At 42.4% G+C, this 26,506-nt stretch overlaps 1 protein-coding gene across 4 annotated transcripts in view; it reads right to left on the minus strand.

Annotated features, from left to right (window-relative positions):
- Positions 1-26,506, minus strand: part of SMAP1 (small ArfGAP 1) — a 421,957-nt gene that overhangs the window by 154,573 nt on the left and 240,878 nt on the right. The window lies entirely within an intron of this gene.

The raw sequence follows: 26,506 nt of genomic DNA on the forward strand, positions 1-26,506 counted from the left end.
GATGCAGTTGTATCTACATCATCAACAACAACAACAACAACAACTTCACTTCTACAATTGTAAGAAACGGATGTTGGTCTTGAAATCGCAAACACCGCTTCCTATTCCTACTTAAACCTCTTCATAGTTACAGTATGTGCCCATTCGGGTCGAGGGGCACAGCATCTATTCTTACTTATTCAGATTGAAGAATATTGTCATTCATTTGCCATGTATTTATTTTACAGAGAAATGCCAGAGTGACATGGTCTTTAACCTCTGTTCTGATGTCTGCAGGCATTACAGATGTACAGGGGTCTGTACAGATCAGCGTCTTTAATCATCATAAAGATTTGCTGTGCTTCTTTCACATTCAGAAACTGCTTCTAGCTAGCTGCAACTCTGCAGTGTTTATCTACACACACAAAACCTAAGGGGGAAAAAAGAGATATTTAAAGCAGCAATAACTCGGCTAATAATAAACATTTGTCTGGTTGGGAAGATTTCTTAGAAATCTTCGTCCTGTTTCATATGCATTACAGGATGAGGCGTGTGCTATAAAATGCTTATTAAATCAATTGCGATAAAGTATCCCAACAACAATAAACATATGAAGCAAATATAACCTTTTGAATACTTAAATTCCCTGAATTCGGGGGGAAAAGAAAACAAAAATAATAATCTTGTTCCCTACAGTGCACCAAGGCTTGGCACCATTTAGTAAATCAGGCCCTTTGTGAGCAGGAAGTGTCTGACTAGTGTAATGCTTTTGCTCCGTGAAATAAGAAAACGTAGCCTGCTTCTCTTCCAGAAGGTTATGATGCCTTACACCGGAGATGGGCTTTAATTAATTATGTATGCTCCAAAAAACGTAGCAAGCAGAAAGATAACTTTTATTCTGCATGAAAGAGGCTTTGGTAATTTTGTCATTCTTGATAATGTTGCACAAGTTAACACTGATTCTGGTATTTTTCTGGGGCATCAATATTATGTAATGATGGAGATACCAGTAGCACAAATGGAGACCCATGCTGCAATAAAAGAAGTGATGATTCAAGGGCTGTTAGGAAGTTAATGTCTCAGTACCTGTGCGTACCATCTTTTCAGCTGGCTGATCCGCCAAATCCTATGGGAATAGCAGTATGCTTCGCTCTATTGCATAAACCTGGTTTCTTTGCAAGCTGTGCATGCTTTTATGCAGAGTAATAAAAAAAATTCCAAGGCACTCTCTCTTGGATTATGCAAACGATATCTATTGTGTCATATGCCTGCTAAGTACAGTATGCCAACGTTTCAGCTCAAGAAGTAGAGCCTTCATCAGGCTCCAAAGTATAAATCCAATAACGTTCTAAGATGAGTGCACTTCTCAGTGGTGCAATACATACAGTGCTTCTCAGTGGTGCAATACATACAGTGCTTCTCAGTGGTGCAATACATACAGTGCTTCTCTGTGGTGCAATACATACAGTGCTTCTCTGTGGTGCAATACATACAGTGCTTCTCTGTGGTGCAATACATACAGTGCTTCTCAGTGGTGCAATACATACAGTAGACCAGGGGTGCGCAAACTGGTGGCAGGAGGTTTTTTCTGGGGGAGGCACGGGCAGTTGCAGAGGCCCGACGCTCTTCCCCAAGGCATTTAAATTAATGGCCAGGGGATCACGTGAGGCCTCTGCAACATTAAACTTTCCGTGATTCAGACACTGTGACGCGTCGCCATGGCAACGTGGCATAAAACGACGACGTGGGGTCATGTGATGCGACGTCACACAGGTCAAATGACACCGCAGGTCATGTGATGTGATGTCACATGACCCCACCGCGTAATTTGATGCAGCTGCAAGGTAGGGGGAGGGCGCGAGCACAGGGGCAGGCAAGACAGGGGGGCACAGCAGCAAAGGTTTGCACTCCCCTGCAGTAGACCATACAAAACATAGACAAACAAACACAATAGGAACAAATAGGGACAACAAATAAAAAAAATGGGAAGAAAAAAAGAGAGGAGAACCAATAGCGTAATACGTTTCAAAGATGAAATATATTGAAAACATACAATGTTCTCACTCACAAATTTGAAAATCTTTTAGGCAAGGTATATGTATAATCTCCGGAGTCATGGGTTCTAGTACTGCTACTCCGGTTACGCGGAACGGGTTCAAGGACTCGGTGAGCTCTCTTCCCCAGTCGGCGTTTCCCGCGGCTGCATTTGTTGATCTCCGACCAGGACAGAGACGGAGCAGAGTATGCAGCTCGATCGAGTCCTGGAACCCGTTCCGCGTCACCGGAGTAGCAGTACTGGAACCCGTGACTGGAGATTATACCTGTACTGTACGTTGCCGAAAAGATGTTCAAATTTGTGAGTGAGACCATTGTATGTTTTCAATATATTTTATCTTTTAAACGTATTACACTATTGGTTCTCCTCTCTTTTTTTTTCTTCCCATTTTGTTGTTGTCCCTATTTGTTTGTATTGTGTTTGTTTGCCTATGTCTTGTACAGCTGCAACTGCAGGTTGTAGACTGCTTACCTTGAGAATTCTGCACATAAACCCATCCCATGCTGTGAGACACCTGCAGCCAAACTAATGGCCCATCGGATTAACACAGCTGGGGTCCCTGCATTTGAATGGGACTCACGTTGTGTGAATCCTACCGGGCTGGGAGTCCCATTCAAACGCAGGGAGGCCGCTGTGTTAATCCGATGGGCCATTCCAGCCTGCTGTGGACCATCTCACGAGTTACTGTGAAATGGTCACAGATTTTCCTTGGCAAGCAGTCGCATCTGTATGTTCTATATATTGCACCACAGAGTAGCAGCGCACTTATCTAAGAACTTTATGGATTTATGGACTTGCCTACTGTGGAAGGTATATCACGAGTGCTGCACTAGGGGTGCCGAGTGTGTTGCTGCATTTATATTACCTGCACTTACTGATGCAGCGGCCGTATTTCGAACACATCACGGCGCCGATTTTGAGTTCTCTGCTGTTCCCCACGCAGCATGAACGCGGCCAATCGCCCCAGGCACCCGCGCTTATCGCGGATGTTTTGTTTGAATTTCATGGATTCTGTTTCTTCGTTTGCAATAAAATGGATGAATTGTAATGTGTACAGTGCTGTGCCACTGTGTCAATTTCATGTTTTTAATAGCTAGAACACTAAAATTCGTTTTTCTTCTCTCGCCGCGCTCGCATCTTAGTGCGGGAAGGCTGGAATTCATCCCGCGGTTTCAAATCGGGATTCCGATGTACATGACGCGTGAAGTGTTCGAATAACGGCCGCTGCATCAGTATATCCCTAGCCATCACAATTGTAATAGCCTGGACTATTGAGGTTTATTATTTTTCTTTGGATGACACTTGTATATTTTATATTTTAAGAGTACGATTGATTATTAGAGTAGCGCTACGAATAGTTTTCTTTTGTATCCAAATTATAACGGCTCGAGCTTAAGGCTGCGATCACAGTGACTGCTACAGCGCACGCTTCGGCGTGCGCTGTGCGTATAAGCACCGCTCCTCAATGGGGCTGGGCCCAGTACGCACCTTCCCGCTGAAGGTGCAGTCGCCCCATTCTGCCAGGTTTTTAAAACTCAATGAAATTGAGTTTAGAACTTGCGACGGGGGTGTGACCGCGGATCACCCAATGAGAGCGAACCAGCAGCGTGAGGTCATGGCCACGCTCCCGCAAAACCCCCACCACGCCCCCTCCCATCGCAATCTCCCTCTCTCCCTGGAAGACCACAGATCGCGGTTAGCGCTGTGCACGTGCCGCCCCCTCCCTCCCCCCTCCCCCACCCCCCCCTGCCGGGCACGCGTGCCACAGTGCTGATTGGGACCGCAGCCTAAGCTCTTATACTGTTATGAAGGCTCTGCTTCTTGAGTCAAAACGTTGGCATGCTTAGTATGTAGCCCGGTAAACAATACCTTTTTGCATAATTCAAGTACTTTGGACATTATTTTTTTACTTCATTCACACTGCTATTTGGGGTTTGCAGGAAGCCCCTCACATTCTGGAGTATTCATTATATTTTATTACCCGGTTTTCTTTGCGGTCAATATATTATCCTGGAGTATGACCACCTTTATTGAATTTACTTTTATAGCAATGGACATATGTTGTACACACTGCAGGTCTTCTTCAAATATCTTGAGAAAGTGCTTGTACGATTTATATTATTATTATTATTTTTTTTTTAACAGATCAAATCTTTTTAAGCTTTTCATTATAATTTATGTTAGGGGACATTGACTTCTTTAATACTAGAGGCAAGAGTGCATTGTTCTCAGTTTTGAATAAATAAAATATTAATGACCCATGTGTACTATGTACTGCTTGCAGGTAACACTTCTGCCATAATAAAATGTAAAAATATAAAAGGAAAATACTGACTAGGGCAATAATACGTCTAGCTAATAAAAGCCTTTAACACCCCACACCCCTGATGATCCAAACTTTTTCCCGTGCGTTTGAAACCTTTGGAATAGTTTGGAATTGTTACGATTTCATCTCTAATAGTTGTAACAAATGTTATTTACTCATTTAGTAGACCTTTGTATGGCTTAGAAAAATACATTTAGAGCAAGCAAATGGAATAGTTGTGTTCAGTTGAGTTCAGATGCTATTCAGACACTTAAATTTTCCACTCCAGTTCTTGTTTCTAAATCTAATCAAGTTTTGAAAGCCAATTTAAAGATATGTTTTCTAGCAAATTGCCTACTGGCCTTGAAATCAATTTCTGTTATGTGAGGTACAAAGGAGTCAGACGGGCACTAATTTCACCATAATCAAGGTCAATGTAATCCAATTTATTTACAAATACACACATTTATTTTGCATATAATACCAATGACGAGATGTGTTTTCTTTCCTCAAACACATTAATTGCTTCTGCAAGAAAAAAAATGCCCCAATTAATAAAGTTTATTGCACAAGGCAGGATCAGTAGAATAATGCAGTAAGGCACTTGAAGGCTTCAATATTATCAGATAAATAAAAGATCAGCGATCACAGTGAGGGACTGGATGTTCACAGTGAAAATGTACATTTATACAGTGGCTGGCAAATTTCCAAATACTTCACAAGTGATGCAGCCAACTCTGGGGTAGAAACAATACTGAAGATACATTTTTAAAAATGCACTATGTGAAAGTAGACCAAAAATAGAATAGAGAAAGTGCCAATGTTCTCTTTAGTAATAATGCAGGTTTTGCGTAAATGGGCATTTCTAGTAGTATGAGCTAATTTGCATCCGGGTTCTCACGATCTGCCACTTCGGACGATTTTAAATACCTCTTAAAGATGTGTAGCTACTATGTGTTCAACTGGATGCCATAACACAGAGGTGCACAACTTTTTTGTTTGTGCCCCCCTCCCCCCTTTCTCTGGCACAGTCATTTGACCCCACGGCGCCATTTGACTCCGCGTTGTCATGGCGCATCGCCAGAAGCCGTTGGAGAGCAGGTAAGAGGCATGCAGAGGCTTTGCGCGCTACCCCGCCATTTCATTTAAATGTTGTGGGGAAGAGCACAGGGCCTCTGTAAGGCCGCGGACATGGTTAAAAATAGGCAGCACACTTACCTCCTGCATCTGTTATGATTGCGGCTTTAGGAGGCACTTCCGCAGGCGTGCGGAGACGTACTGACGACTGCAGGAGACAGCAACATTTAGGTTTCAGCGCTGAGGGCCAGTCACGTGACCGGGAAACAGCCAATCACAATCTGCGGTATTGTACGTGTGACGCTGATGTCGGCTGCGCTAGTCCCGCCTCCCGCTTCACCTCCCAAGCGCCCTCGCTGCCTCGCCTGCCAGGACACCAAAAAGCTTCTGCTTGAGCAGGCGGGGCTGAGCGGAAGGCACCATGTCCGCGGACTAGGCACCGCACTCCTCCCAGAAAATGCTGCGCCCCCCACTTTGCAGACCCCTGCCTTAACATATCACACCAATAGAAACTATACTTAAACATGAGGATTTGCTATACAATATTAATGTTATAGTGATTACATCTCTGCTGGCTAACTCATGTTAACACAATAAGACCAATTGTTTGCCAACATTCTACTGGTATTATCTATAGATACCTCCAGTAAGTCCTCTAAATGTGTATAACACCACTATAACTATCAAGCAAGTGATAATCACAGGCTGTAAGATGGCAAAGAAGGGTGGGTAGCCGTGTTTGTCCTTTCTTCCATGTAGTAACAAAAGTAAGTGGTATGATATTTTATTGGAGCAACAAGTAGTTGATATGTTACAAGTTTTTGAACCTTTCCACTTACTTCATCGGGTACCGTGAGAAATTCGAAAGCTTGTACCATATCAACTACTTGTTGCTCCAATAAAATATATATATATATATATATATATATATATATACATATATATATAGAGAGAGAGAGAGAGAGAGAGAGAGAGAGAGAGAGAGAGATCTTACCACCTACTCCCCCTCCCTACTTTGTTACTACAAGGCTGTAAGATGAATACTTGTTGGCTTGTCTTTACCGCGAGTCTTTTTATAATATATGATGATGAAGAAAAAAAAACATCCATCAAGTTCAACCTTTGTTAAATGTAGTTGGCTGATATACTCATCATATATTTAGAATTAAATTGATCCAGGGGAAGCCAAACAAGAAAAACCCAGTGAAACATTTGCCAAATATGCCACATAAGGGAAAACACTTATTCCTTACGCCAGTAACAGCAAATCTGATTTCTCCTTAAATCAACATCCTTCCTGTGTTCAACATATGGCACAAAACTGTATAGATTTACTTTCTAAAATGTTTGAACCGTTCCTAAATGTACAGTATCTACTGTATCTGCCATCACAGTCTCCATGGGTAGTAAAATCCACAATGACAGCCCTTCCTATGAAGAACACTTTCCGTGGCTGCTGGCGAAATCTCCTTGCTCTAAATTTAAGGGGTGGCTCAGTGTCATTTGTAGTGTCCGTCAAGTGAAAGATCCCTTGTAATGGCCTTGAATGTATTTGTAAACAGCCATCACATCTTCTCATTAATGCCTCTTTTCTAATGTAAAGAAAACTATTTGGATAGACTTTCTTTACAAGCCAGACTTTCTACACCCTTTGTTAATCTGGTGGCTCTTTGTTTTTTTCCAGATCTATAGGGTATTTATTAATATAGGTGTCCAAAACTGCACTCCATATTCAGGGTGTGGTGAACTAATGTGCATCAAAAGGGTCACTTACATGCACACCCAATTCAATTTTAAACCAGCTCAGACTATCTATTCACTTGCGCACCTTTACTTTGAAAAACATGGTCATTTTCACCTCACACACACATACACAACCGTAAATGCTCACACACTCTAGGACCCAACATGGTAACAACTGGTTTTTTTTTTAGGTAGAAGAGGATTCTCATGTCTGGACAGTATCTGTTGACTGGGCGAAGCATGAATAGAGGAACAAACGAAGGGTTAAATAAGAGTACGTGAGCCGAAGAAGCAAAGGAAATGAACAGAATTAATTGATAATGCTCTGGCTGCCAGATATTCTTCATTTATTAAGGCTGCTGAGAAAGGAAGGGAAAAGGACATGCCACGATTGTGAAGGTCTGACAGTTCTCTAATGTTTAAGAGCGTAGAAAGATCATTAAAGTGCGTCATCTCTTCTTTCAGTCATTGCATCCTTCAGTATTGCTGGTCCCATTTCCAGGAAACTCCTGCGGACTAAAGCTATTCAAAGTCATTGTAACCCCACAGAGGTCTGACAGATGATACATTTTATTGAGAGACTCTAAATGAAGGATTAAGAATTATATAGATAAGCCATTTTTACTCGTCATCTGATAAACATGGCGATTTCAAGGCTATTAAAATGTAAGTCAAAGTTACCAAATTAAGTGGTAATTAATCATAAAACATCTTTAACCCAATCAATAATTCTACCTTGAAGTGAGTGAGGCGACACCCCAAACTCCCAGTCACTCAGCCCACTCTCACCCCAAATTATAGTAACATCCGCCCTCTTCAGACACACCACATCAATGACTTTCCTCTCTAACACTCACCTTTCACCCTCTCCCTCTCCTATGTATTTTGCTCCCCCCTCTGTCTCTCACTCCCCCCCCCCCCACACACCCACCTGTCCACCTCTGCTCTCACATCTCCAGCTCTCCCTCTTACACACCCACCTCACCGCCTCTCTTACATTCCCCACCTTACCCCTCCCGCTTACACCCCCACCTCACCCCTCCCTCTCTTACACTCACCTCCCCCCCTCTTACACCCTCACCTCTCCCACCTCCCTCCCCTCCTTCTCTTACACCCTCACCTCTCCCCTCCCTCTCTTACACCCTCACCTCTCCCTCTCTTACACCCTCACCTCTCCCCTCCCTCTCTTACGCCCTCACCTCTCCCACCCCTCCCTCTCTTACACCCTCACCTCTCCCACCTCCCTTACACTCACCTCCCTACCCTCCCTCTCTTACACCCTCACCTCTCCCACCTCCCTCTCTTACACCCTCACCTCTCCCCTCCCTCTCTTACACCCCCACCTCACCCCTCCCTCTCTTACACCCCCACCTCACCCCTCCCTCTCTTACACCCTCACCTCTCCCCTCCCTCCCCTCCCTCTCTTACACCCCCACCTCACCCTCTCTTACACCCTCACCACTCCCACCTCCCCCTCTTACACTCACCTCCCTACCCTCCCTCTCTTACACCCTCACCTCTCCCCTCCCTCTCTTACACCCCCACCTCACCCCCCCCTCTCTTACACCCCCACCTCACCCCTCCCTCTCTTACACCCTCACCTCTCCCCTCCCTCCCTCCCTCTCTTACACCCCCACCTCACCACTCCCTCTCTTACACCCTCACCACTCCCACCTCCCCCTCTTACACTCACCTCCCTACCCTCCCTCTCTTACACCCTCACCTCTCCCACCTCCCTCTCTTACACTCACCTCCCTACCCTCCCTCTCTTACACCACCACCTCACCCCTCCCTCTCTTACACCCTCACTTCCCTCCCCTCCCTCTCTTACGCCCTCACCTCTCCCACCTCCCTCCCCTCACTCTCTTACACCCTCCTCTCCCACCTCCCTCCCCTCACTCTCTTACACCCTCACCTCTCCCACCTCCCTCTCTTACACCCTCACCTCTCCCTCCCATCCCTCTCTTACACCCTCACCTCTCCCACCTCCCTCTCTTACACCCTCACCTCTCCCCTCCCTCTCTTACACCCTCACCTCTCCCACCCCTCCCTCTCTTACACCCTCACCTCCCTCTCTTACACCCTCACCTCTCCCACCTCCCTCTCTTACAACTCACCTCCCTACCCTCCCTCTCTTACATCCCACCTCTCCCACCTCCCTCTCTTACACTCGCCTCCCTACCCTCCCTCTTACACCCTCACCTCTCCCACCTCCCTCCCCTCCCTCTCTTACACCCTCACCTCTCCCACCTCCCTCCCCTCCCTCTCTTACACCCTCACCTCTCCCTCCCCCTCTTACACCCTCACCTCTCCCCTCCCTCTCTTACACCCTCACCTCTCCCCTCCCTCTCTTACACCCTCACCTCTCCCCTCCCTCTCTTACACCCTCACCTCTCCCCTCTCTCTCTTACACCCTCACCTCTCCCCTCCCTCTTACACCCTCACCTCTCCCACCCCTCCCTCTTACACCCTCACCTCTCCCACCCCTCCCTCTTACACCCTCACCTCTCCCACCTCCCTCCCCTCCCTCTCTTACACCCTCACCTCTCCCCTCCCTGTCATGCACCTCCACCTCCCCAACCTCTCTTACTATCCCCCTTCCCTACCCTCTTACACCTACCCCCACCCTCTCTTACACCCCCACCTACGCAGCAACCAATCATATAACTCGCTGCAAAGCCCAATCAGTAGCCTCACACCGAGAGACCGACCTATCAGCGGCCTCGCACAAGGGAACAACCAATCAGAGGTAGAGCAGTTAAAAACATGAGAAAAAAAATAATAAATCCCAAAATAAAAACAGGTGCACACCCATAGGATCCCTTTCGTATGCATGCATAGTTCCAGGTATCTAGGTTTCATGGTCTTGAAGCTATGCCTCTGACAGACAGACACACAGGCTCTTTAATTATTATTATTATTATTATTATTATTATTATTATATAGATACAGAAAATACAAGAACAATATGGTGACGGGGATCAGCCTCGCGCTGGGGGCTACCGTCTAATTTTTTTATTTTATTGTTATACTGGTAAAATTGAAAAGTTACATTTCTAATGTGCCCTGCTCGTTACTCTTTTGCAATGTTCTGCAGCAAAGAAAGCATACATTTCTTTCTGCGCTTCAAAGCGACAACCCATGCTCTTTTTAAATGAAATGTATTTATTTTTACCCAGGATTGAAGCAGGGGGCCGCTGTTCGAAGCACCCGTGCCCTGCGGGCCAATAGGAAGCCGTGACGTCAGCGAGCGTGGCTTCCTATTGGCCTGGAAGCTTTAAACTTTCAAGTGTGCTAGTTCAGCCGGAGCAGCTACCGGCACCCCTTACAGAAGTAAGTAGTCCCCGGAGCTGAAATGAATTGGGTTCAACTCCGGAGACCCCCTGCTTCAACCCTGGGTAAATAAATATTTAAAAGGTGCCTGGATTTTTCCTTTAAAAAGCACAAATACATATGTCACACAAGTCTATAAATTACAGGGCATGGATTCAGACTCCTTATTTCCAAGTTTGCCCACTCATGAGAAATCATATTAAAGAGTTCAAAAATCTCCTATTGGGTTGGTTACGTTTTGTGTAATGAAAAAGCAAGTAACAAACACACACACGTTGTTTGCAATATTTCTATTTGTCTGCTAAGAAACGTCCTACACACAAAAAAAAGTTATATACTTGGTCCGAATTAAAACTTTTCTCCCTGCTATTATTTGCTATTTGCAGTAAGAGTACATATGGTAAATGTAACATTGGCCAAACTAGTTCCACAGTAAGGCAAAATATTCATAGATAGGACTTAGATCTCAGCTTACAACAGCATCTATCCATCAAAACCCTATTACTTCTTCTGCCTCAAACATTCCATTCTACTTTTAGCAACCAATTTCTTTTCTCCCCCCCCCCCCAAAAAAAAACCCTGTTAATGCCATCTCAGTGGGGAGAATGTATTTTCTTACAGACCATAGAGTAAAGAAACCATTCCCTGTGGAGGAAATAAAAATTACTTTCTTCTAGCCATCACAGGAGTCCTTGTCTAATATTGATAGCTTAGAAATTGAGACGCCCATCCGTAAGCTCCTTGTGTGACCCGTTAATGCATTTTCACCTTGACTTGCAGTCACAATGAAAAAAAAGAAAATCACTATCACTAAGAAACGTATGATAAAAACTGTGAAGAGCGGCCACAAAAAGGAGACACTGCCCACCTTTTGGGATTGGGATGGGGGAAACATCACACGCTACAGGTGAAAACACTGAAATGTCACCTAAACCAACCCATAGTTTAAAAAGTAATTTTAAAAAGGCAACAAAAGAATGACCCACCGCGCTACAATGATGACATGGACGCATGCGAAAAACACGGCAAATAATTCCCTAAAAATGTAGTAAACTTTTTTTTTAAACATATTTTTATTGAGATTTTTCAGATATAAATGGGGAGTGGAGGGGTACAGAAAAAAAAGTGGGGGGGAACAACCATTTTGTAACAAAATTCTTATAGTCATCAACAGTCACATTACATCACATACAACATTTTATAAACCACGTGTCCTGTTCTCCTCAGTCCTAAAGCCACCTTTCTATTACAATCATATCCTTATCCCACATCCCAATGTTCCGATACTGTATCAAACTTTCTTGTGGTATGCTTCAGTAAATGAGGTGAGTCTCTCTTTTAGTTGGAGAACATTAACCCTTCTGGTGATCTCTCTTGTGGAGGGCGGAAGTGTCTTCCTCTAGGCTGTAGCGCATCTCGCCGCCGTTAGGATATGCATCATCAATTTAACCGTATAGTGGTTCACATCCTCCATGGATCTAGCCAGAATAATTAACACTGGATCAAATGGCATCTTAATCCCCGTCACATCTTCTATCAATTTCAGAACCGTCCTCCAATATGTCTGCATAACTGGACAGAACCACCAAATATGCGCTAGATCCCCATTCTGCCCACAACCCCTCCAGCAACTCCGGGAACATTTGCTTTAACCTCTTGGGGGTGTAATACCAACACAGCAGAAATTTGTAAATATTCTGCTTTGTTATTGTACATATAGCGGTTTTGCCTGCATTGTCCCAAATACCTTCCTAGTCCTCTCTTGTTATTTCAGTCTGGCAGTCCAGAGCCCACTGATCCATATATTTATGGATCGGGGTATCCTTTTGAGAGGTTAATCACTGGTGGAGAGATGAGATAAGACCCCTTCGGTATTTGTTTGTTTTGCACAGATCTTTGAATTGTGTGTAACGAGGGAATTCCTCCCCATAAAATCCCTGCCGAGCAAAATGTCGGATCTGCATATATTTGAACATATCAGTTGGGGGTAGAACATATTTTCTAGTTAATTCCTCAAAAGATAGAGAGATGTACCTAGAGAAGGCACCAAAGGTCCCTTGTAAATGGCGCACAGCAGACCCTTATGGTATAATGTGGTCAGGGGTGAACAAATATATACATAGAAGAAAATAAAAAATGTTTATTAAATATCTTTATTAAAATTGTTGTGTGGTGTGTATGACACAAATAAAAATAGACTGGATAAGTCTATAATACTACTAGGTTTCCCTAGTCAAAACCAGTGGTGAACTATGCGAAATAGATGGTATGTACATGAGTAAAGTTCAAAAAAGAGCTGACAGAGTGTGGAATGTCACTGCTTGCAGATGATGGCAGTATCCTAGCTGATAAAGGTAAGTATTAGTTGCAATCTAGGCTATACAGTAGGTGCTTGCACATGTGAAGTGCCCTGTGTTCAAATAGGATACCTAATACCCAGATAGCCCGAAGGTAAGTAGCTCTGGATGGGCTGAGCACACAGTACCAAGGCGTGATGTTTCGTGTAGTGAGAAGATCTCACTGCGCATGTGTCATAGATGTAATGACAGTGGAATCGTGAAGGCGTACATAGAGCCAGGTAGGTGAAATTAAATTACTGAACCATACACGCAATGTCTGTATCTCCAGGGCTGTTACGATGTGTGCTGTTGTGTTTTCAAATGCTATGTAGCACAGGGGCTAGTGGACGCACAGTTTCCAGCACGATTGTGCTTTAGTGTGAGACTCTCTTCACTGCGCATGTGTCACAGTGTACTCGTGCGAATCAATACCATGCGCACCGGAGCAAGGTGAGTGAGGTAGAGTAAAAAAATCTACGTAGGGTGTTTTGGACCCTGGGGCTGTTATAATGTCAAACCAGGGCAGAGAGCTGGTGCAACAATACTGTTGAATACCCTTTCGAGGTGCTGAATATCAGAGTAGCTACTGAATGTTTGTCCTCGTGGCATATGCAGTTGCTGCCAAATCTAGTGTGCGATATTGTCATATACTTAGTGAGTTAAATCAAATACCGGAATTCATTTAGTTCAATGGTGAATCTAGACAAGGGAGGCACAGCTGCTTACTCTGCACATAGTAAAAATCTTCACTGAAAACGGGACAGGTTTTCGCTAAAAAAGTATTCAGTGTAGTGTGTCCCCCCTGTGAATTGGCAGACACATGCAGTATCCGTTTAAACTGCAGTGCTGGTGTAGATAAAGGTATCACAGTGCACGGTGATGGTTCGCTAATGTTGATGTCAGAGACCTTTTGTAGTTGAGAGAGTCAAACATCTGATGTGCACAATATAATTAGCATAAGAGCACAAGAAGCACTGCAAGAAATGTAGCAGTTCTAAACACCTCTTCCCACCACACGAAACATCACGCCTGGGTACTGTGTGCTCAGCCCATCCAGAGCTACTTACCTTCGGGCTATCTGGGTATTAGGTATCCTATTTGAACACAGGGCACTTCACATGTGCAAGCACCTACTGTATAGCCTAGATTGCAACTAATACTTACCTTTATCAGCTAGGATACTGCCATCATCTGCAAGCAGTGACATTCCACACACTGTCAGCTCTTTTTTGAACTTTACGCATGCACATACCATCTATTTCGCATAGTTCACCACTGGTTTTGACTAGGGAAACCTAGTAGTATTATAGACTTATCCAGTCAATTTTTATTTGTGTCATACACACCACACAACAATTTTAATAAAGATATTTAATAAACATTTTTTATTTTCTTCTATGTATATATTTGTTCACCCCTGACCACATTATACCATAAGGGTCTGCTGTGCGCCATTTACAAGGGACCTTTGGTGCCTTCTCTAGGTACATCTCTCTATCTTCATATCTACACTCCCTTGGCAGCACGCTATCACCACCAAGGGGTTTTTGAGCGAGGTCTCTCTCCATAGTATTAATTCCTCAAAAGACATCAGCTTGTCTTTTTCTAATAGATCTCCCGTCTCTAGGATCCCTTTCCGTCTCAAGGTTTCAAATCCCTGACCCGGAAATCGTGGCAGGAACGCTGGGTTGCCAAAGAGGGAGTAAGTCTGGATGGGGTTGACATAACTTTATTTTATTTTTTGCCAGCTACCAGATTTTTAGGGAGAATACAATTACCACCGGGTCTGAGTGACATCCAATACCAACCCCTGGGCTCGACCAGAGCAAAGAAGGCAGAACGACCGGGCTTTTTAATGGGCTTTCCAAATCTACCCAAGCATAAGTTCTTCCTGGGGAATGCCAGTACACCATCTATCTCAGATGAGCCATACCGCCTCCTTCCTTAGACTCAAACATAATTGAACTGGCTACTCTTGGTTGTTTATGATTCCAGATAAATTGCATCTATTCGGTCTATTTCGAATCTCTTTTATAGTTGTATGCGGGACCGGTATTGGTAATGTCTGGAAATAGTACAGAAGTCTGGGGAGAATATTAATTTTAACCGCAGTAATACGCCCCAACCAGGAGATACAATGGGAATTCCAGGCTCGTAGATCTTTTCTTATCTTAGAATAAAATTTATAGTAATTAAATTTATATAGTGAGTTGTAATCCCTAGTGAGATAAATCCCTAGATATTTTAAATGGGTCTTTCTCCACTTGTAATCAAAGTGGCCTTTGAGAACCTCAACCTCCCTTTCCGTTAACGTTAGATTTAATGCTTCCGATTTTCCTACATTGACTTTATATCCTGATAAATCTCCGAATCCATGGAGGGTGGATTTCAAATTCGGAGGGGACACCAGAGGATTAGAAATGGTGAGGATAATATTGTCCACAAAGAGTGGAGTGATATTTTATAGCATTTGTCTTTTATTTTAATCCCTTGTATATTTGGGGAGGTTCTGATTGTTGCCACAAGAGGCTTGATTTTTAAGGCAAAAAGAAGAGGCGAGAGGGGGCACCCCTGTCTAGTTCCATTTTTAATTGTCATTATGTTCCTCTCCCCTCCTGGGATTTTCAGAGTGGCTGTCGGTGTCTGGCAAAGGGTGCAGGCCCCCTGCCAAAAAAAAAAAAAAAAAAAAACAGAAAACCCAAATGCCTCTGTTTTATCCAGGAAGTCCCATTTTATCCTATCAAAAGCGTCCTCCGCATCTAAGCTCAGCAACACTGCCTTCACTTTGGATTTGTGGACCTCTTCAATCATATTGATAATTATCCTTCGTGTTGTCTGATGCCTGCCGTTCGCTCACAAAACCCACTTGGTCATAATGGATTAACCTACGAAGTATTGGGTTCAACCTGTTAGCCAGGATTTTGCTATAAATTTTCAGATCAGTAGTGAGCAATCAAATTGGCCTATAGCTGCCACAGCATACAGGGTCCTTACATTCTTTATGAATCATCACTATATTGGCTTTCCTCATCTGTTTGGGGATTTGTTTTCCGCTAAGACAATAGTTAAATAAATCTAGTAAGCATGGTCCTAGGCTTCCTATAAAATATTTGTAATAAATATTTGAGAAAACATCTGGGCCAGGGGCCTTTGATTGGCTTCAGTGAGCCAACCGCCCTTGTTAGCTCTATCGCAGATATTTTTGCGTTTAACATTTTATGATATTCCTGTCAGTTTCGGAAGGTTGCATTATCTAAAATAATCCTCTATCTGGGACACGTCCGGGGTCTTAGAATTTGGGGATGCGTTATCTAGGTTATAGAGGTCTGTATAGAATTGAGCAAATTCCTCTGCTATCTTAGATGGATTGTATGTCACTTCTCCTTTCATTCTAATGGCAGGGACCAAAGTTCTCGACCTAGTCCCTTTGAGTTTATTTGCCAGCATGCAGTCAGCCTCATCTCCTTTATCATAATACATCTGTTTAGTCTACTTCAGGGCCTTCTCTACCTCTTGTAATTGTAAGCTCTTGAGTTCTACTCTTGCCTGACTTAAAATGTTATAGACTTTCCTTGACGGATTTTTCTTGTGTGACTGTTCTAACTGTACTATTTTTTCCATAAATTTTTTTTGTTTCTCTATTTTTATCCTCTTTTTATATGTTGCTATTGAAATAAGCTGTCCTCTAATCGTGGCCTTATGTGCTTCCCATAATACTGCTGTTGATTCCACAGACTCGTTACTAATATGGAAATTATTTTTAAGCGACTCTCCAGTTTCAGTGCTAATCTCTGGGTAGTTTAATAGTGAGTTGTTCAACCTCCAATGGAATGATCGCGTCCTAATAAATGGGGGATCTAACAAGATCGCCACGGGGCCCTATATCTAAGTGGACCAATACTTCTTGGGTAAACAAATATATTATCAATTCTCGAATATGAATCATGTGGGGGCGAGTAAAAAGAATAATCCCTCTGTCCTTTATGTGTGCCACGCCAGGCATCCCACAGTCCAAATTTTTTGAGTAGCAGTCTAAATTTCATTGCTACAATGTAGGTCATGGCGGAGTGTGGGTGTTCTGAGTGAGTGGACGTGCCCATGTCTGGATCTGGTACCATATTAAAATCACCTCCCAGGATCAGTTGCTGATCTCTACTTTCCCACATAGATTCCAATGTTTCCCTTAAAAAGATCAATTTGACCCTCGTTGGGAGTGTAAATATTTACTAGCGTGATCTGTTGGCCTGAGAATAGCCCGTGGACCACCAGGGACCTCCCTCCTTTATCCCTCTTGATCTCCAATGGCTGGAACGGAACACCTTGTTTTATCAATATCGCAAACCCCCTTTTTTTACTGGTAAAAGACGAGTAGAATGCTATAGCATAAGTGCCACTGAAAGTATTCGGGGTCTCATGTGTGTCAAAATGTGTCTCTTGTAGAAAAACAATATCTGCTTTCAGATTCCTAAATTCTTTTAGAGCTAATCTGCGTTTAGCATTACAATTAAGCCCTTTAACATTCATGGATACCAACTTCAATGGCGCTTGACTATTCATTCCCAATATCGTGCCCCTCTCTCATGTGAAAGTTGTGAACGAAAAAAATTGATGGTTGTGGCAGACAGGTGGGAGTAGGAAATAAATAAAGGAACTTTCCCCCTCCGGGACCTTGGATACTTACAACAACAACAAAAACACAAAAAACAAAAATGAAACTACAAAAAAAGATGGAGTGTAACCAGCCACTCATCCGTAATTTGCGGCCAGGCCCTACTTGGCCTGGCCTGGCAAGCATATGTCCTTACTTCCAAGATGAAACAGTCCCTACAAAAGTTATAAGTAATAAAAAAGGGAGAAACAAGGGGAGTAAAAATAAATAAATAAAACAGAGGGGAAGAAAACATGGTTATAGAATCAACGTAGACTTCTCACGATCATCATATATAGACAGATCGTCTATTGGAGAAAGCAGCCGTGGATTCCAGTTAGATCTTCCAAAGTTCTAGAGAACCACAGGAGAGTGGTTCGACAGGAGACCATCAAAAGGCACAGACGGTCTTGGGTCTTTAATTTCCGGGCAACTGCACTCTCAGCCGATTGAGCGTCTGCGTCGTCGTCCCGGGGTCTTTGTCCCGCTCCATCCCTGGGAGACAGACCCAACACCGATAGAAAGGATGCTGATTCTTTGGGGTACCGGATCGAGATCTGTCTGCCATTATGGTTGACTACAAGGCGGAATGGAAATACCCTTTTCTTGAAGCACCGCCGTTACTGATCGATATTGCTTGGTCTGCAGATTTAATGTATATGTGTGTATAGTTCATGTATATGTATTGTACATGCATCTGTGTGTATAGTTCATGTATCTGATGCGTATATATGTCTATGGTGTATGTATTTGACGCGTGTGTATATTGCATGTATCTTATATAAGAAGAAAAAGGTGTGGACCGGGTGCTTCCAAATGAGAATAAAGTGAACTGTGTAAAGTGAAATACTTATAAACGTGACGACTATAATGATAGTGACAATAATAATAATAATTCAATCAGTGTAAACCCATCACCCCAAAAACACAAGCAAAAAAGTGACAAAATATATACTGTATGAAGTAAATAGCTGCTCTACACCCTTGAATAGGACTGTTCGCTGTCCCAGTTGTAGTTTTTATTCATCTTCCAGGTAAGGGCGGAGCGCTTGGTGAACAAGTGATGTATATAAGGAGAAAAGAAAAAACAATAATAGTGTAGTCTGTAAGGAATATATATTCCTATCTACTAATTTTGTGTTGGTCTCACTCACAATGTGCTTCTCATATCATGTAGCATATCAGAGATTCTTCTCTCTGATTGGAGCCTTTTTTGTGTGTCCTTTGGTAGGAGTTCTTGTATTATAGTACGCCTTCTGTTGTTTGTTACGTGTCCTCATTAGGTAACATTTAAAAATAAAAAGAAGAGAGATGCCGCAATAGTGTAATATCGTATGAATAATATATTGCACAAATAGCAGATAGAACAATTGTACTCACAGTTCAATGTTAAAAAATATTCGTGAGAGAGAACTGCTGAGGGAACCACGGATCTGCTGCACGTCTCGCTGATTAGACCGCCACACCGCTGTGGACCGCACGCATGCGCAGACGTCACTTCCTGTGATGTTGCAACTGTGGGTGGAAATGGCTTCTCCTGTCACCTCGGCTCAGCACTGCCTGTCCCTTCAGTCTCCAGTCCACCCAGGATCATAGATGTATCTTATATGTATGTGTACGTATATTGTATGTATATTGTATACATGCATATGTGTATGTGCAAATATCTGATGTGTATGTTGCATTGTGCATATATCTGGTATGTGTGTGCGTGGTGCATATATCTGGTGTGTGTGTATAGTGCATGTATGTGATGTGTGTAGAGCATGTATCTGGTATGTGGGTGGATTATGCATGTATCTGGCATGTGCGTTTATGGTGCATACATCAGGGGTGTGCGCATGTACTGTATCTGATGTATGTGTTTTATTGGTGCATGTATGTGTGTATATTGCACGTATGTATATGGCACATGTATCTGATGTTTATGGTGCATATATCTGGTATATGGGTGCATGTATTTGTCATGTATCTGGGGTATGTGTGTGTATAGTGCATGCATCTGGTGTGTGTGTGTGTGTGTGTGTGTGTATAGTGCATGTATCTGATGTGTGCAGTGTATGTATTTGATGTGTATAGTGCATGTATGTGGTATGTGTGTGTATGCTGCAGTGTGCGTGTATGTGATGTGCGTGTGTGCGCGCATGGTGCATCTATCTGGTTTGTGTGCATGTACTGTATCTGGTGTATGCTTTTGCTTGGTGCATGTATGTGTCTATAATACATGTATGTGGTGTTTATGCATTATGCATATACTGTATCTGTTGTGTATGTGTGCATGTATCTAATGTGTCCATGGTACATGCATCTGTTGTGTTTCTGTGCATGTACTATATCTGGTGTATGCGTTTGCTTGGTCTATGCATCTGGTATGTATGGTGCATGTATATGGTGTTTGTGCATGATACATGTATCTGTGTGTGTATGGTGCAATATATCCGGCATGTATGTTTTTGTGCCAACCAGCTCTGACTATCACATATACTATTGTGGCAAGAATCATTGTAATGTTCATCAAAATCATGTTTATTAACTACTCTTCAAACTTAGACAAGCAAGAGAAAATGGTTTGACTTCTAGGTAAGTAAGTATACACCAGTAAAAGTACTCAACATGTACACTTGATCAATCTGGCCTCCAAGCATAGGTCAGAAAATTGAGCATTTCAATCCATAATGAAGTTCACGGTATTCTAAGTGAGATATCAAAGACATTTCTGACCCTCAAAAAATCCCCAGTCTCTTTGTTAAAATTATAATGGCAAGAGAGTTCAAATGAAAGAATCTCCATCTAAACCATTCTGAGGTACAGGATTGCATCCAATTATAGTGAATCATTTAATATTTTCAGGTCTTTGAAGCATCAAAAAATCTACAGGCCATCACCTGCATGTCAAACTACAGCCCATTAAACAAATCACAGGTGATCGTATTTGTTCCTTAGTTGGCGCATTAAAGTAAGATTGAAAGACGGGACGTTGTATCTCCCCCACAATAGAATGTGGTATACGCAATCGTAATAATAATACACTGGAAAACCTAGGTCGTATTTTAAGAGGGACAAATGATGTTAAGTGTCACGGGAGACTAGGTACTTTTTATACCATTTATATATTACCGGGATCATTCAGAACAAGAGATAGTAAAAACAAATTGCATTTATTTTGGTAAACCCACGTACAACAAGAAGAATACACACAAGGAACAGTTAAAAATACACTTACTTGGGGCTGGGGGAATCTAGGCTTTACTAGGTGCAGGGTGCCCGCTTGGATGAGCTTACCTTGACCGGGATATATACCCCCGGTTCTCCTGGTCCTTTATTCGGCTTCAATTCCTAGCCGCGACCGCTCCGTTCGATTTTGAGAACTTGGATGCAAAAGACGGGACTTAGTCTCTGCGAGGCAAACTTTTCAGGCTTCAAAATGAAGCTGGTTGCTCTGCTATTTGGAACAGAGCAACTTTGAAAAGCCCGCTGTAGCTTCATCGACTCACTGATTGGTTGGCTTGAATGGGCTGGCTCCCTCTCTTGGTCTGGGCTATCCCCAGAATGGAGGGGGGAAGGAGCAGCCAATCAGAGAATGGGAATTCCTTACCATCAACCAATAGAAAGAGGGTCTCGACCCTAGGCTGACGTCAGGGGAGTAGGCGTGCCACAGAGACTCGAAAAGCCGGGTGACCAGGAAATATGATTTTAGCTCAGGGGATCAGACTATATGGCTGCATCCTCTCTGGCTAACTCATTGCCACCTGCGGTGCCAGCTCCACCAGGTCTGGCACTGACAAAAGTGTGTCCCTTTGTAATCCAGACACGGCCATTCACCTTTTTATCACTCACCAATCGTTATCGCATCTCGGGTCATCCTCTCACCTTTGAACTACGGACCCTACTTGCTGGCACCTTAACTGGTAGCCCGGACAAGTTACATTGAGCCTTATGATCAATGTATGAAAACACCAAAAACATATTTTAAGACATGGGGGACCTTGGGGAGACTCAGGGCTTGAAAAACAGGAGTCTGGGGGACACAGGGCTTCCCCGGTATAATTCTACTCACGTACCGGCAAATAGTGCTGCACACCGGGTAGAATGAAGGTACTATTGGTACTATAGCTCCGGACCCCGAACTCCGGCAAATACCCAAATATCCCACCTAAAACTTACACACAGCAAGTTTCGTGAGTCTGGGGTAAAGGGAACATGAAAAGTGGGAAAGCAGGGAAACTTTAAACTTTTACATGCAAGATACCTGGCCCCTGGCTTATATTGCTAGGTAGCTACCAGGGACCCACGGGCAACCAGGGGGCTTAAACCTTTATTATGAAGCCTGGTTTCCCTTGTCCGTCACATTAAGAAGTGAAATATACACTAAGGTATTTATAAAAGGATAATCCCAAATGTCTCTGTGTCAAGACGGTAAACGAGGGACATTGTTCAAATATAAAGTTAGTTGTAAATAAATGCTCGTTTTCAAAAGGAATGATAATGTAAAAGGAAATGCATCAGATGTAGAATGGCAGCAGTGGTTTATTTTATTTATAAAAAATAATTTACCAGGAAGTAATACTGTACATTGAGAGTTTCCTCTCGTTTTCAAGTATGTCCTGGGCACAGTTATAAAAATACATGGTTACATTAAAAGAACAGGGTTATGCAGACAATTCACAGACATTTCATGGACAGATAGAGTTGGAAAATTGGGTAAAGGAGATAAAGGGCTTGTGAGTTTCAGATTGAAATAGAGAAGCGTTAACATCACCGAATGGCAGCAAACAGCTCACACCCTTTGGCTGTGCCAAAGGCTGTCTGCCTTTGGGGCAACGCAGATGTACACTGGCGTGGTTGAGATTCAATGCAGCTGTGAACAGAAAGTTCTTTGTGTCCTCTTGGCTCATTAACATTCCAGTAGGTGGGGTTGACGTTCCACAAAGTACGAGTTTATGGCTGGGTTCTCCGCTTTAACATTAACATGCTGCTATATAAATCAATATTGAATAGGCACGGATATACTATAATCATTTCAAACATTCAGTTTCTGAAAAGCATTAGCCATCATACTTAGCACATGAAATAACTGCTAATAGTTAATTTTAGTCGTACGTGGGACTAAACTTTTAAACGTTTGCACTGCAGCCCTTGCAAATTACAAAGATCAAAGCTACATGGTCGCTCAGCAAGCAGAGGATATTTTATGCTCCACAGAACAAATTTGCTTAGCGCTGTTGTGACTGGAAATAAATCCCAAACAACACACTTCAAGGGGGCTTTATAGTCAATATACAAAAGTGATCATTTATATATTCTTTTACATTTTAACTTTTACGTTCTAAACCCAGTTTTGCAAAAAAATCATGCCCTCTATACTTACTTCCCACAATTCAGCTACAATCACCACAGTGCATTTGCTATTTTAGATCACCTGTCTATCATGTTTGAAACCGGAACTGTGAATCTTAATAGGTAAGTAGGATTAATGGCGCACGTCTGGTATCGATAAAAGAGAATCTTGCACATTGAATAATTACATCAGGGCTCTTCAGCTGGCGCCCCTTTATGTGGCATTGGAGGGTCTGCTCCTGTTCATTTCATACTAGTTGTATAGCAGCTTTGTAGGTTAAAGAGGTTATCCAAACGGGTAAATTAAATTTAAAAAAATTAACATAGGATTGAAGCAAGAGGTCTCTGGAGCTGAACCCCATTCATTTCAGCTCTACGGGGGCCCTGCATCCGGAGATACAGACCTATGTAAGCAGAGCCGGCTTGATCATGCCAAAAAAAATACGCAAAATGTTGACATAGTCATTTTTTACTCTTTAAATGCATCTGAACATATAGGAGGACAACAGGTCCTTCTACACCTAACCGTTTTCTGATCTGGCCCCTTTGGGAAGCTGGTTGAAGAACCCCGCTTTACATCACCCTCTCCCCTTCCTGGAACCGAGTGCATGAGAAATGCGTTTACAGCAGGTGCCACAAACCCCACTTGTACGGCATGAAGCCGCCATCAGTAAAAGGGAACACCTTCCACAGAGCTTGGTATTCCTTACAGGAGGGAGGAATTCATGCTAATGCACCTCAAAGTGGATGAGAGACAGATTTTCCCAGAGTGTCTGATAATAATAATAATTATATCTATCTATATATATATATATATATAAGGGTTATTATTTCCCAATATATTTGTATGTGGGTAATATATGATCTAATTGTATTGATAATTATTTTAAGGTTGCGCAAATTGTGTGTATATATATATATATATATATATATATATATATATATATATATATATATATGTATGTATGTATGTATGTATGTATGTATGTATGTATATATGTATATATATATATATATATATATATATATATATATAAATAAAGATAGAGCAGAGGCAGTTTGCACACTGTACACGTATTCTGCTGATGCTTATCCCATATGCACAAATGGAGCAGATATTTACCAGAGGTGAATTCGGAAAATGGAAACAGCACACAGCCAGGAGAGTATAAACAACTGTATTAACATACAAAATACATGGCACTGCATGCAACGTTTTGGTCAGCCACACGTGACCTTCCTCAGGGACTTGCAGTGAATGAGTGCCAGTGACCCAACATATATACCCATACTAATCCCAAACAACATATAACTCATCCGTGTGGGACCTCACAAAGCCCGCGAAATCTCATGTGTGTGGTGCCCGTGACACGCACATCCGCCTTGACCCGCATCGCCATCTCGAAAATATGTGTATTGGTGTTCACAGGGCTCTGCTGCATAGCCGTCTCATCACACGATGACGCCAAAGCATGTGACTGATGTGCGCATTAACACGCTACTCTTCAGTCATGCGCATGCGTCACGGAGGGGAGGCGCGATGCTGAGCCCTCAAACAATCAGTGTTAGTGCTCATGCTCACTACCGTGCTTCCAGTCTCAACGCATCAGCCGTGACTTCCCGTATTACAACGTTGTCTAGGCAACGCAAACATCAGTCACAGCTATAGCGGGTGCAGACAGCATCATGAGTGGCATCAATACTGTAAAAACATATGCCTAACAATAAGCAGGGGTAGCCACTACCTAGGAACCGGATAGGAGGAGGAAATGTATTAACATCTATTATGCATGTCTCTGCATACACATCCAGGGACAAATTAAGTGTTCGTAAATAACCCAATGCGCATTAAATGAATAAATAAAATTAGACACCGTGTCCTGTATGATAGTGGCATAACGTGAGTAGTATCAGGGCACCAATACACGAGTAACACAAGACATACAAACACCCAAATATAGAGAGTGTGAGGGGAGTGAAAAGTGCAAACACAATGGGAACGCCATGTCTTTAAAGACTGTAGCCCCGTATGGTCTCAATGAGGATCTTAAATTGGGATGTTTTTTATGGTTCGTGATTGCATACTTGATGATGTTTCCTTCATGGCGTTCCCATTGTGTTGGAACATCTTGCCAATAAAGAGCAATTCACAGCCCTGCTTCTCTTCTCCTGCCACTCCCTTGTGTTATTTAAATATTGATAAAATGAGCCTTTCAAAGCTTTTACCCAACAATATAGCAGCTAAATGCCGAGCATGTTTATCCCTTGATGTGAACAAATGGAATTATTCTCCCGATACATTACTTACTATAAAAAAAAAATAATACCTCTCCAAAAAAAGTAAATTTCCTCAGCACAACTATAACAGCTGTGATCTAGGAATGCATAATAGGTGCTTTCATTCAGTGCAGAAGCATAATCCAAACAATTTACACACGAAATGCGTACATACAGTACACGGTGTATGCTCCATTATGTCAATCACATTTGAGTCACGCATAATTCACTGGATGAATCAGATTGCATTTTGAAGAAAATACAAAGATAAAAAAACACCCATCTGAGATTTACTGGACTATATTTCTTTTTTTTTGTCTGGGTGATGCCTCGTTTTTGTACTATTTTTGGATAACATACAATATTTCTCAAGTCTGCCCATCAATTCACTTAACGATTATTATTTATTACAAATGCCAGCATTTTATCTGTTTAAAAAAAAACGCTACAGGCAAATGTCTCACTGAAAGATCAATCTGTACAATTTTACTAAAGGAAATATTTAAAACTAGAGACAGAACATGAAACACAGACAGAGCTCAGTGCAAATCCAGTGAAACCTATACACGGTATAGTGCCTAAATATATATGTATAGATATCTATCAAATAAAATGGTCTTTTAGTTTAACATTTTGGCCAAAGTGTTGTAAGCCCCTGAGCCACTACACGGCAGACCCCATCTCAAGGGTCCCTAACACTAATATAAATTCTTAAATAACCTGTGCATTACCAGGAAGAATGATTTATAATAAATCTGTCAAAATTAGTTGCATAGTTCTAAGTCTGATTGAAGCTTTTATTAACCTGTACATTACCAGGAAAAGCACTCTGTATTAGATTTGTCACAATCACACTGCAAGCAAGGAAGTTCCCCTGAGAGTGGGAGATGCTATGGAGTGAGCTTTTAACCATTTAAATGTGGGAGGGGGTGAGCTTCAACAAGATAGGAAGAGCCACCTTCCAATCAGCTAAGACCAGCTGAACAAGATTTGCAAAACATACAGGACACCTGCAAGCTCATATTGAAGGGTTCAATATGAGCTTGCAGGTGTCATGTATGTTTTACTAAAGGAAATAGAACTTATTTTTGAGAAACTGGAACATACAAGTTGGGAGGAGTTAAGCATTGCCTGTGCAAATAATAATCATTTGTCTTTATATCCCAACTGAAAAGTGATGAGCAGGGGACACAATCTATAATTCTATTACGTTTGTGTAAAATTAATCTAATACGGTATATGGGATTTTGGATGAAACATTTTTTTAAATTCTTCCGTTGCTCTGTTATAACCTTTCACTTGATGTTTGTAAACTGATAAATAATGCGTTGATCAATTCTGATGTGACATCTTCATTTGGTTGGTGAACTTCATTCATTGGAATGATTTTCTTTTACCCAAAATATGGTTCG

Source organism: Ascaphus truei, chromosome 4 (genome assembly GCF_040206685.1).
Source record: "Ascaphus truei isolate aAscTru1 chromosome 4, aAscTru1.hap1, whole genome shotgun sequence".
Lineage (NCBI taxonomy): Eukaryota > Metazoa > Chordata > Amphibia > Anura > Ascaphidae > Ascaphus > Ascaphus truei.